This window comes from Silurus aristotelis, assembly GCF_946808225.1.
Source record: "Silurus aristotelis genome assembly, chromosome: 29".
In the NCBI taxonomy this organism is placed as follows: Eukaryota; Metazoa; Chordata; class Actinopteri; order Siluriformes; family Siluridae; genus Silurus; species Silurus aristotelis.
In genome coordinates, this window is record NC_139602.1 from 5,964,738 (window position 1) to 5,977,923 (window position 13,186).

The following is a 13,186-nucleotide window of genomic DNA, read 5'->3' on the forward strand; positions in this document are numbered from 1 at the left end:
TTTGTAATCCAGGATCATCTATGAGGTTGTGCAGTCCAAAAGAATAATATTTGGTGTTTTATGGTCTGTAATTTGGAGCTGAAAGAAACATGTGCTAGGAAATAAATAAAAAAGTGATTTGTTTGTATCATTGTAAAAATCAGATTTAAAAATTTTTATTATGCTTTGGTAAAATATATAAATTTATTTTCCACAAGACAAACTGTATTATAGTTTCTTTCTTTTTTGCCGAATGTCCTCCCTGAGACGCCTTAAAACCTGGCAGTAGAACTCACTATTCATGGTCTGGTCACTTGATTAATGAACTGGAATTGAGTTGGGGATTTGGTCAGGATTAATGGTGTCCTCAATGTGGAGAAATACAGTCAGATAGCAAACATGCTGTATAGCCAATGTTATTAAGAAGTTTCCTCAAAGTAGGGAAGAACAAGGAGTCCTGGAAGTGATTTGTAGGGGTGGGAGAAAAAATCGATTCACCAAACTATCGTGATTTAAAAAAAAAAAACAATTTTGAGATCGATTTGTTTCCCTCAGAATCGATACATATTTATGGAGTCCTGGAAGTGATTTGGGTGGGTTTGGGCCCCACAGTGCCCTGATCTCAATGTCATAGAGTCCACCTTGGATTACATGAAGAGATAAAAGGATTTGACCTCCATAGAAGATGCAAGAATGTTTGCAAGAACCTACCTGGCGAGTTCCTTCAATAACCTTGTGTAAGTGCACCTAGAAGAATTTATGCTATTATAATAGAATTTTAGTTAGTTTCCTTTTCTTTCTATTCATTGACAAAAATAAAGAAATTATTTTAAAAGAATTCTGACTTTGCAGTATTGTCTTACGTCTACCTAAAACTTTTGCACAATGGCGTATATTTATTGTTTCTGTAAACATAAAAAAATAACCGTCGTCGTCATCTGAATTCACAGACACCTGTAAATACAAGTACCCACAATGCAATGCATTTGCATCCAAGTCCTTTTGGTTAAAGAGCTGAATACCTAATGCATCGCTCTAGTCATGTCAAATCCCGCTCATCTGATGTGCTTATCAATATTTCTTAATCTCTCCAGACTTTTAAAGCATAAAGGAAAAACTTATAAACTAAGTTTCCCACAATCTCATTTATTCCCAGGTGAGATTTTACCTGATTGTACTTTAGCTGTAAAATGGGTGTTGGGTTTCTTTTTTTCTGGAAGATTAAACAATATTGATGGTTAACAATGGGTAAAAATATTGAATTTTTGAGCTCATAAAAAGTCGGTGTGTCACGATGTGGAGATAAAAAGATGAATGAGTTCATCAGTGCATGTAATGTAATGAACATTTTCACTGTGAGGTGACGTAGTGAATTCCAAACCACAAAACCCTCCATACGTAATGAAACATTACATAATTCATTTTGTAAATTGAAGAAGCCCAAATAATAATGAATTATAATTTCCTGTGTTGGGATCGCACCTCTACGGCGACTCACGAGGCACGGATGCAGACGTTTAATAGACAAGTCTTCCTGAACAACAATTAGCGGCTTCTCCACAAAGTTCCTTAATCCACCCTTGCCACTATCCGCACGTAAACCCGGAAGTACGGTGGCTCGCTCGTGGACAAAGGGCAAACGCACACACAACACGAACCGAAACGATTTTATAGAGAGGTAAATGAGCATAATCAGCCTCAGCTGACTAGATGACATCAGACCATACTGCTACAAATAGGAACATTAGATATTAATCACAGGATATATTTATGGGAAGTTTGTGTGTGTGTGTGTGTGTGTGTGTGTGTGTGTGTGTGTGTGTGTGTGTGTGTGTGTGTGTGTGTTTATAGTAAAAACCTTTCTCTGCTCTTTGGTTCTGAATAGAAAATCTAAACGTTCTCAGCTGTGGAGACAGAAATAAAATGGTGTGATTTTAAACCCAAAACAAATCAGACATTTGAGCCCACTAGAGGGCAGAGTTTCTTAGCTCTAAAACAAACCCATTCTCATCAGAAGTTCATCATTAGGTGTTACAACTCTAGTTCATCTCATCTTCTCCGTAATTCGGGTCGCGGGGGAAGCAACCTAAGCAGATTCCCCAGACACTTCTCCGTGTCCAGGGATCGGGCTGTCAAGGCCCCCGCCTTCGACTGCTGCCCAATCCTCTCAGCACCGGTCCCTTACGGTCCCTCCTGCAGGTGGTGAGCCCACGGGAAGGCGGCCCCACGTCACGGTCCTTGATTTATTTTTCTCGTAAGGGTCCCCTGGAGCATAGAGGGTAAAGGGCCTTGCTCAAGGGCCCAAGAGTGGCAGCTTGGCGATACCGGGGCTTGAACCCCCGACCTTACGATCGGTAACCCAGCACCTTAACCGCTGGAGCCACCACTCCCCCTACAACCCTAGTTTGTGGGTTGTATTGTATTTGTATGCGGTGTGTAGCTGTGTGCAGGTGCCATCCCGAGACTCCAGTTCAGGTCTTTCCTGCCTTCCAGTGAACTAAAGACACACCCTCTTCCCTTCTAATGACATCAGCAGGAGATGACCTATAAAGTCGAGGGGAAGCTGCGATTCTAGATCTTGCCTTGATCCGAGGTTTGAGGCGGTTTGGCAAAAGCTGATCTGTGACTGGAATGGAATGTAGTAGAACAAGGAAAAAGAAAGAAAAGTAGTGCATCTGAAACCGATAGTGAAAATGGATCTTATCTGACAAAAAAAAGGAAAGAAGAGTATAAGTTAGTAATTAAACTTGTTAATGGATCTTTCAATGTCATAAACCCGCTAAAGCTATCCAAAGCAATTAAGGAAGTGATAGGACTGGTTGAAAGTGTGAAGAAGATGGTAGATTGCTAATATATTGTAAGGACAGTATGCAACAAAAAAGGGCTGTAGGAGTTAAGTCGATCATGGATCAAAAAGTGATTTGTTCAACTCAAGAAGAAAAGAAGTGGGTTAGAGGGGTAATAACAGGGATTTCTACAGAGGTTACAGTTGAAAAGCTTAAGAAAGGTCTTACGGGAGCAGCAGTGATTGATTTAAAAAGGCTATAATACAATAAAAACAATGAAGAGGGGGGCAGTCGCTCAGTGATGATTCATTTTGATGAGGAAAAACTGCCAAGTAAAGTCATGTTGGGGTATTTGATTTTTTCAGTAAAACACTCTATATACCCCCCACCTCTAAGATGTTTTAAACGGCAAACTGCGGTGTGCGAGATGTGGTGGAGAACATGAATATGGAAAATGCGGGCAAGAAGTTAAACCCAACTGTTGTAATTATGTAGGGGATCACAGTGCTGGATATGGAGGATGCAGGGTGAGGAAACATGCAGCTCAAGTACAAAGTGTTGGAATTCAGGAAGGATTATCATATTCTGTGGCTATAAAAAAAAGTAGGACAGAATTTGGAATCAGGAGATTCCCTCTATACCCACTCCATTGGTGAAGTCATATCCTCACATGGGTTTTCTTATCACTGCTATGCAGATGACACTCAACTAAAATTTTCTTTCCCTCCATCAGATACCACAGCTTCCGCTCGGATCTCGGCATGCTTGACGGAGAGATTTTTGTAATAGAATAGGAGAAAAATATGATTAGGAAGATGGGAGGGATTTAGAGAAATAGCAATATTCCAATTTTAGTAAATAATGGTAAAATACTAATAAAAGATAGTGATAAAGCAGAGATGTTAGTAGATACTTCCGTAAAGGTGCACAGTAGTGATCATTTGTCAGAGAGTATGAGAAGGTATAAGGAACAGAAAGTTAGGGAGAAGTCTCATATATATAAAAAGAAGAAGTCATCAGGAAGTATACTAGACACAGTTTAATTTATTTGAGTTAAAGAGAGCACTTGTGGGGTCAAGCGTACGTCTCCAGGCAAGGACGACATATGCTATGAGACGATAACGCATTCTAAGACTTTTTAACAAAATATCGGAATCAGGGAATTTGCCTGCAGATTGGAAGCATGGGGTAGTAGTGCCTATAGTCAAACCAGGAAAAGACCACTCTCAGCCAATTAACTATAGACCTATTGCGCTGACATCAAATTTGTGTAAAGTTATGGAACAAATGGTTATGAATAGATTGACATGTAAATTGAGAGCAGAAATTTTTTTTTAGCATGTCAGAGTGGATTTAGAAAAGGGAGAAATACGATGGATGCAATATTGTGTTTGGAATCTGAAATAAAGAAGTACTAGTGGGAGTGTTTTTTGATGTAGAAAAAGCCTATGATATGCTGTGGAAAGTAGGGCTCTTGATGAAACTGGAAAGCTTGAAAATCGACGGAAGGATGTATAACTGGATTATGAGTTTCTTATTTGCAAGAACGGTAGTAGGGACTGCTTTATCTCAGATCCTTCCAATTGAGAATGGAACTCCCCAGGGAAGTGTGAGCAGCCCTATTCTTTTTAATTTAAAGATTAACGACATCTATCATACTGTAGATAATGGAATAGGAAGGTCATTGTACGCTGATGCTGGAGCACTATGGAAATGGGGGCGAAATGCTCTATTTGTAAAAAATAAGATTCAAAAAGCAGTGAACGAGGTGGAGAATTGGGCGAATAATTGGGTTTTCGATTTTCTGGTGTGGTGTGTTTTTCAAAAAAGAAGAAGATTCCAAGCTTGAATATTGAAATGTACGGTTATACGTTGGAACAAGTGAATGTAGTAAGGTTTTTGGGAATGTGGATGGATTCTAAATTAAATTTTAGAACACATTCAGAAATGTATAGAAAAATGCAAAAAAGGAATGAATGTGTTAAGGTGCTTGTCTGGAGTAGAATGGGGGGCAACTTCTCAGTCATTGTAAATAAATAATTGTGCGGTGATAAGGTCAAACATTGACTATGGATGTCTAATATACAGTTCTGCGAGCAAAACAATACTTAAAAAGATTGAGGTAATACAAAATCAAGCTTTGCGATATTTGCTGTGGTGCATTTAGATCATCCCCGGTAGCCTCACTACAAGTTGAAATGGGAGAATTGCCCCTAGAACTGCACAGGTTCCAGCTGAGATTAAGGTACTGGTATGGTGTAAAGGGACATCTGGAAAATCATCCAGTTAGATTGATTTTGAAAGAATGTTGGGAATATGAGTACACAGAAATAACAAGCTTTGGTTGGGTAGTAGGAAAGGAGGTGAACAAGTTGGAGTTGAAAAGTCATGGAATTGCTCCTTCTGTTGCTATACCAGTAATTCCACCTTGGTTGTTTCATATACCTGTACTAGATTTACAAGTTAAGAAGATAATAAGTAATCTGGGGATGAATATACCAACTGAATTCCTAGTTCAACAGTATATTACACGAGAGTATTATGCTGCACTACAGGTATTTACCGATGGTTCGAAGGATCCAGAATCTAAAAGAACTGCAGCAGCAGTATATGTCCCTGCTTTTAAGACAAAGATGACAAAAAGACTATCAGATCAAGTTTTTGCTACTGAACTTTTAGCTATCATATTAGCCCTACAGTGGATTGAAGAAGTCCATCCAGAGAGAACTGTGATTTGTAGTGATTCAATGGCAGCTCTCACTAGTCTAAGAAGTGGAAAATCCGAATCAAGGCAAGACTTAATATTAGAAATGTTACAAAGTCTGTTTAGAATTAGGCAGCTGAGGGTGGAGGTAAATTTTCTTTGGGTACCTGCTCATGTTGGTGTGGATGGAAATGAAACGGTGGACTTGCTAGCAAAGAAAGCATTGAATCATTCACAGATAGACATTACGGTAGCTTTGAGTAGAGCTGAATTCAAGACAGTGATTGCATCTGAAGTATGTAAAAAATGTCAGGAAGTATGGAATAGTTGGTCTAAAGGAAGACATCTTTTCCAGATACAGGAGAATGTTGGAAATGAGAGGAAAAGTTTGGGAAATAGAAAGAAGGATGTCATGTTCACAAGATTAAGAATTGGACATACTGCATTAAACCATAGTCTGTTTAGAATAGGTAAGCATGAATCGGGAGAATGTGACAAGTGTGGAGAATTGGTGAGGCACATTCTTGATGAGTGTCCTGCATATGAAAGGGACTGATTTCAATTAATACAGGAATTAGGGTGGATAGGAGTAGACAATATTTCTCTAAAGATACTGTTGGGAAGCGAGTATGGGCAATCGAGAATTCAAGATTTGTTACTTTTTTTGTACCCTTTTTTCTCTTCTTCCAAATCTATGTTCGCTCCACACTCCAGATCACTAGGTGGCTGTAATGCACCTTTCCATTGGTCTGCCAAACCTCCATGAAACACCAGAAAAAGAAGAAGATTCAGGTGCTCCCTTAGCCGATGCTCGCTTTGCTCGTTATTCTGTTCGTTTTTGTGACTTCCTGTTACTGACCTACGCCCGTTCTGACTCGAGTTTTCCTTGTCCCATTTTTGTACCATTTTTTGGTACCATTTTTTGTCCCATTTTTGAAAAAAAAGAAGATTCAGGTGCTCTCTTAGCTGATGCTCGCTTTGCTCGTTATTCTGTTCGTTTTTGTGACTTCCTGTTACTGACCTACGCCCGTTCAGACTCGAGTTTTCCTTGTCCCATTTTTGTACCTTACTGTATTATATCTGTAAATATATGTACATACATATTTGTTGTTTTGTTCACAGGTAGTAGGGGTGTGGCTACCATTTCTGTTGGGTGTGTTTGTTCCCTGTTTTTTGGTGAGGGAGTTGGGGAAGTTGTCTTTCTTTTGTGTTTTATTTGTAGGTAGTTAGTGTTTGTCCAAAGTGCTTTTTGTTTATTATTTTGGCCTTGGTCCACACTGAAGTCTGTCCCAGTGCTTAGTATTGTACATACTTCAATATACCTTCCGTTTTACGACCCCTCTGTGTTTGTGTTTCCATTCCCCCATCACACTTTTACCAAATACACTTCCATCCACCTAATATATAATAATAAGTTTAATTTAATTTATATAGCACCTTTCCCAAGCTCAAGGATGGTTTACAAGGTACAATATTTCAATATATCAAGACATATGAAATATAATGAACATACATAAACATAAACATATTCGTCGGCCATTTGCCCAGGACGAAGGATCACATGCAGCTGCATGAGTTAATAGCAGAGACAATACAGACACAAAAACATACAGGACAACAGAGAAGGAACAGTACATAGTACATGAAACACACCACATTTCAGAACAATTAAGGACTCCTAACACATATGCATTGACTGATAGTGGAGGTTGAAAAGGTGGGTCTTAAGCCTTGATTTAAATTCAGTTAAAGTGGTGATGGTTCTGAGTGCAATGGGTAGGGAGTTCCATAGTATTGGAGCAATGACAGAAAAGGATCTGTCATTAAATATATACATTTACCCCGTGCCTGTGCGCCCCAACCCTACACTGGGACGTAACAGAGCAGACAGAATCAGGCGAGACATTATAAAACTCTACAGGAGATGTACAAAATCAAGGCCAGGCCCAACAAGAAGGATGTTTCCCATCTCCTGGACCTTGAATTTCAAACAAGACGGGCCTTCATTGACTCTGATGTCATTAAGGAGCAGGACAGGCCTACAAAGATACTTCAAGCTTATCCCTGTTTCAGAGAACTAGATCATGTAAGAAAATGTATTCATTTTAAGTACTTAAAATGAATACAATGAATATTTTTTTCTGCATAAAAATATTTTTGTTGTATGTCAGTATAAAAATCCGCATATAAAGAGCTTTACAATGTAATAGAAATCCACAGAATTACACAGCATTTTTTTATTTAGCAATTTTCTTAAAAAAAATACATTGTTGTTACATTTATATACAGACCATTGAACTTGCATTTACAAACTGCTTATCATTTGTGAACTTCAGACTGCTGTTGTCTGGTCTTATAAGTTTTTCATGTATTTCCTGATCTCTTTTTCTGCTCCTTTGTGTTTTAGAATGATCACATCCACAGGCATGATTGTGGATTTTTCTGCACTCATGATGCACCCTTGTCTTGCTCTTCTCGCTTCTCTACGGTGCCCTGGGTTTCTATTTTTTCTGAACACTTCAGGTGGGCGTTTATCCGTCCCACTGTTACACAAGGTCGTGTTGGATTCTTTCTTCTCTCTCTGTATTTGACTCTTCAGCTACTTCTGCGTTTAATTCCACCTCTGGTTCTTCATCTTCAGTATTCGGTTCTGTTATGAAATCAAACAAGTGTATCACTGCTTTATTAGGTTTAGGGGCTTCCACTAGGGTGAGGGATATTTCGGGCTTAGCAGTCGATGTTTCCAAACGCTTTTTATTTTCTCATAGCAGTCTTCATCTGGAAATAATTGCTGTAACACATCAATACTATAGAAATATGTAAAAGCTCTTGTATTTATTTCTCTGTTTGTCCCCTCTCTATACTGTTTCTATCTTTATATGTTCTCTCATCCCAAAAATGTGTTCTAATTCCTTTCGTTTCCACTTCTATGTCTATCAAGTCCACACACTATTTGTTCTGCAGCCCCTATTCTTCTCCACAACTCAATCACGCTGTGTGTGTGTGTGTGTGTGTGTGTGTGTGTGTGTGTGTCAGGAATCCCCCTGCCACGCCCCCTTTGGAGGTTGTCAAACCTCGGGATTCCCCCAAGCTCCTGCTCTCGTGCGTGCCCCGCCCGCATGGAGCTCATTGCAATCGGGCTTCATCCCGAACACCTGGGACTCATTCCACACCGCCTATAAAAGCCCCACACTGACCTACAAACGCTGTCCGTTATTGCATGTACGTGTGTGTCGTTTCGTGTGTGTCTGTGCAGGTTCCCGGTGGTGTGCTTTTCCCGCTACGCACCTTCTCCCGCTACGCACCTTCTCCCGCTACGCACCTTCTCCCGCTACGCACCTTCTCCCGCTACGCACCTACGCATCTTCCCTTCCCACTCCACTGCCTTTAATAATACTGGTTATATGTTTTAATACAAAGAGAATATAGAGAGAAATATTTTTACTACTACAATTAACACCTAATTTCAACAACTGTTTAAAAAATCCTAATTTTCACTGTTATACAGCAGCATGGATGTTGATATTAGATAGACTTGGGATTAATTCGGAGATCTTAAAGAGGGATTTCAGGATCCTGGTACGCAGGATCCTGGTATGCAGCACATCACCCACAACGAGGATCATAGTGTCAGGACCTCTTCCCACTTACCAGCGAGGGGCTGAGAAGTTTAGTAGACTCCTTGCACTAAATGAATGGTTACAGTCATGGTGTCGAGAGCACAAACTTCTCTTTATTAATAACTGGAACGGTTTCTGGGAGCGTCCTAGGTTCTTCCGCCCTGATGGCCTGCACCCCAGCAGAGTTGGAGCAGCAGTGCTATCATATAACATCTCTAGGATACTTCACACCATCTGACTGGTAAGACATCAGGAAATCTTCAACTATGAGAACACATACAACAGACCAAATAGTTACAAGTACTCACACAGCCCAGCTTATAGAAACCGTTTCTATTCCTCGTGTAGTAAAACCAAGAATTAAATACACAAGATCCAGAAATAATCTTATTACAGTTAAAACTGAAAAATGCCAGATAAACAAACACAATAAAGTTCTCAAGTTTGGTCTTTTAAACATCAGATCACTTGCACCCAAAGCACTGATTGTAAATGAGATGATTACAGAGAATAATCTCGATGCACTCTGTCTCACTGAGACCTGGATTAAACCAGGTGATTATATGGGTCTAAACGAGTCGACACCGTCAGGATATGTTTATAAGCATGAGCCCTGTCAGACTGGTCGTGGGGGTGGTGTAGGAACCATTTATAGTGCCTCTCTTAATGTTAGTCAGAGATTAGGATTCAGCTTTAAATCATTTGAAGTGCTCGTTCTTAAAGTTGTACTTTCAGACATACATAGAAAACTCGCTCTGGTCACCGTGTACAGACCCACAGGGCCCTAAGCTGATTTTCTTCAAGAGTTTGCTTGTTTTCTCTCAGACCTCTTGATCAATTTTGATAAAGTGCTGCTTGTAGGAGATTTTAATATTCATGTAGATGATGTAAACGATGCTCTAGGATTATCATTTGTTGACTTATTAAACTCTTTTGGGGTTAAACAAAACGTAACCGGACCAACTCATCGTTTTAACCACACACTAGACTTAATAATATCCCACGGCACAGACATCACTGATATAGATATTTTACCCCAGAGTGATGACATCACAGACCATTATCTTATACTGTACACACTACCGGTAGAGCAGATTAGCCGTGTTTCACCATGCTATCGACTTGGTAGGACTATTGTTTCAACCACTAAGGACAGATTCATAAATAACCTGCCTGATTTTTCTCAGTTTCACACTAAACCCATAACTGCTAATAATCTTGATGAAATGGCTAACAACATAGACCTTATCCTCACTAGCACATTAGACACTGTTGCTCCATCCGGTTAACAAAGGTTAGAGAACAAGCACCTTCACCTTGGTATAATAGTCATACGCATGCCCTCAAGAGAACAGCACGTAATCTGGAGAGAAAATGGAGAAAAACTAAATTGGAGGTATTTAGAATTGCGTATAAAGACAGTATGCTCAGCTTCAGACAGGCGCTAAAAGCTGCTAGAACACCTGAGCAAACTCATAGAAAATAACAAAAACAATCCCAGTTTCCTTTTCAGTACAGTAGCTAAACTAACTACAAATCAGGGATCTGAAAAATGTGTTCCATCACAGTTTAGTAGTGAGGACTTTATGAATTTCTTCACTGAAAAAATTTATAACATTAGAAAAATAATTGTGGCAGTTCAACCTCTGACAGCATCTCCTGACACAGTCTTACCTACAACCCCACAACTACACTGTTTTACATGTATAGGACAGGAAGAGCTGTATGATGTTATTAACAAAGCTAAATCAACAACATGTCAGTTAGATCCAATTCCTACTAAACTACTGAAGGAAGTGTTATATACAGCTGGTGAGCCTCTTCTCAATATTATTAACTCCTCACTATCTATAGGTCACGTCCCTAAATCCCTCAAGTTAGCAGTTATTAAGCCCCTCATTAAAAAACCTAATCTGGATCCAAACACGCTATCGAATTACAGACCTATTTCAAATCTCCCATTTATGTCTAAGATTTTAGAAAAGATTGTCGCTGCCCAGTTATGTAACCACTTGCAAGAGAACAATATCTTTGAAGAGTTTCAGTCAGGTTTTAGGCCCCATCATAGCACAGAAACTGCCCTAGTTAAAATCACTAATGACCTGTTTTTAGCTTCAGACCAGTTAGTTAGTTTTTCTAGATCTTAGTGCTGCATTTGACACTATAGATCATGATCTCCTCCTCGATCGCCTACAGAACTACATCGGCATTCAGGGACAGGCATTAAGCTGGTTTAAATCCCACCTGTCCGATCGTTACCATTTCGTAGATTTAAATGGAGAGCTATCCAGGCTAATGCTAGTAAATTATGGCATGCCACAAGGGTCAGTTCTAGGACCCCTGCTTTTCACCATATACAGTACATGCTTCTGTTAGGAAATATTATTAAAAGGCATGGAATTAGCTTCCATTGTTATGCTGATGATACCCAGCTATAATCTCATCTAAACCAGGCGATACAGGTCAATTAGCTCGGATAAGGAAATAAGAGATTGGATGACCCATAACTTTCTGCTATTAAATTCTGATAAGACGGAGATTTTGCTCATCGGCCCAAAAACTAGTACACAGAAGCTCCAGCATCTCAGCCTGCATTTAGACGGATGTTCTGTAACTACTAGTTTAATGGTAAAAGACCTGGGAGTTATTTTAGACAGCAACTTATCTTTTAAAAATCATATCAACCAAGTTACAAAAACAGCCTTCTTTCACCTTAGAAAGATTTCTAAGCTAAAGAACATGTTATCTATATCTGATGCAGAGAAGCTCGTCCATGCATTTATGACCTCCAGAATAGACTATTGTAATGCATTACTAGGTGGATGTCCTGCATCATTAATAAACAAGCTTCAGGTAGTTCAGAATGCGGCAGCAAGAGTTCTTACTAGGTCAAGAAAATACGATCACATAACCCCAATCTTATCGTCGCACTGGCTTCCTGTTAAGTTTCGAATAGACTTCAAACTACTGCTACTCACTTATAAAGCACTGAATGGTTTGGCTCCCATGTATCTCTCCAGTCTTTTAACACGCTACAATCCGTCACGCTCTCTGAGATCTCAAAACTCAGGACTTCTAGTAGTTTCTAGAATAGCAAAGTCCACTAAAGGCGGTAGATCATTCTTACATTTAGCTCCTAAACTCTGGAATAGTCTTTCTGACAGTGTTCGGGGCTCAGACACACTCACCCAGTTTAAGTGCAGATTAAAAACATTTTTTTTTAGCAAAGCCTACACATAACACACATCACATCATAACCTTGTGCTCCAGAACATCTGATCACATGCACATTATCAACTTGTGCTGTTAATATCATGAACAGCAGCTACTCTAATTGCTCTCCACTGCTTCTCTTTCTCTCCCCATCCCGAGGCTTTCTGAGGTTTGGCCAGCTCCAGTCACGTCCCACCTCATGAAGATCATGGACCTATGGGTGATCATGGAGAAGTAGATGCCGAACTCGCAAACATCCCGAACCATCTACAGACGTACTGAGTGCCAATTGGATCCCACTACATGTGTGGCCTCCTGGAGTGTTTAAAGTCTCTGGCATGGAGAAGCTGATGCTGGATCTATGATGATCACAAATGTTGAGCTCAGTAGCTCCTACTTTTATACCAAAGACTGTAGAAAGAACATTTACTTATAATCTTATACTCCAGTACTCATGTTAGTTCTCACTCTCCAGTGTTCTGTATTGTTGAAAGATTTATGATCAAACTCTGATGTCACCCAAATGAGGATGAGGTTCCCCTTTTGAGTCTGGTTTCTCTCAAGGTTTCTTCCTCATTACATCTAAGGGAGTTTTTCCTTGCCATTCTCGTGGTGACAGTGGCAAGGAAAAACTCCTTGCTCATCAGGGACAAATGCACATGGTTCACCTTGACTGTTGATTTCTGTAAAGCTGCTTTGAGACAATGTCTATTGTGAAAAGCGCTATAGAAATAAACTTGACTTGACATGACTTAATTCAGTATCTGCACACACAACAATCCACAGAAATAATACAAATGGTCCAAACACACACACACACACACACACAGACACACACACACACACACACACACACACACACACACACACACACACACACACAC

The 13,186-nt window shown here is 39.7% G+C and overlaps 1 protein-coding gene across 1 annotated transcript in view; it reads left to right on the top strand.

Annotated features, from left to right (window-relative positions):
* LOC310722600 (uncharacterized protein) overlaps positions 1 to 13,186 on the top strand; it is a 1,041,764-nt gene that overhangs the window by 886,970 nt on the left and 141,608 nt on the right. Inside the window, exon 2 of the mRNA XM_083535183.1 lies at positions 9,438 to 12,866. The gene's annotated coding sequence lies outside the window, so the exon portion shown is untranslated. The remainder of the gene's footprint in view (positions 1 to 9,437; positions 12,867 to 13,186) is intronic.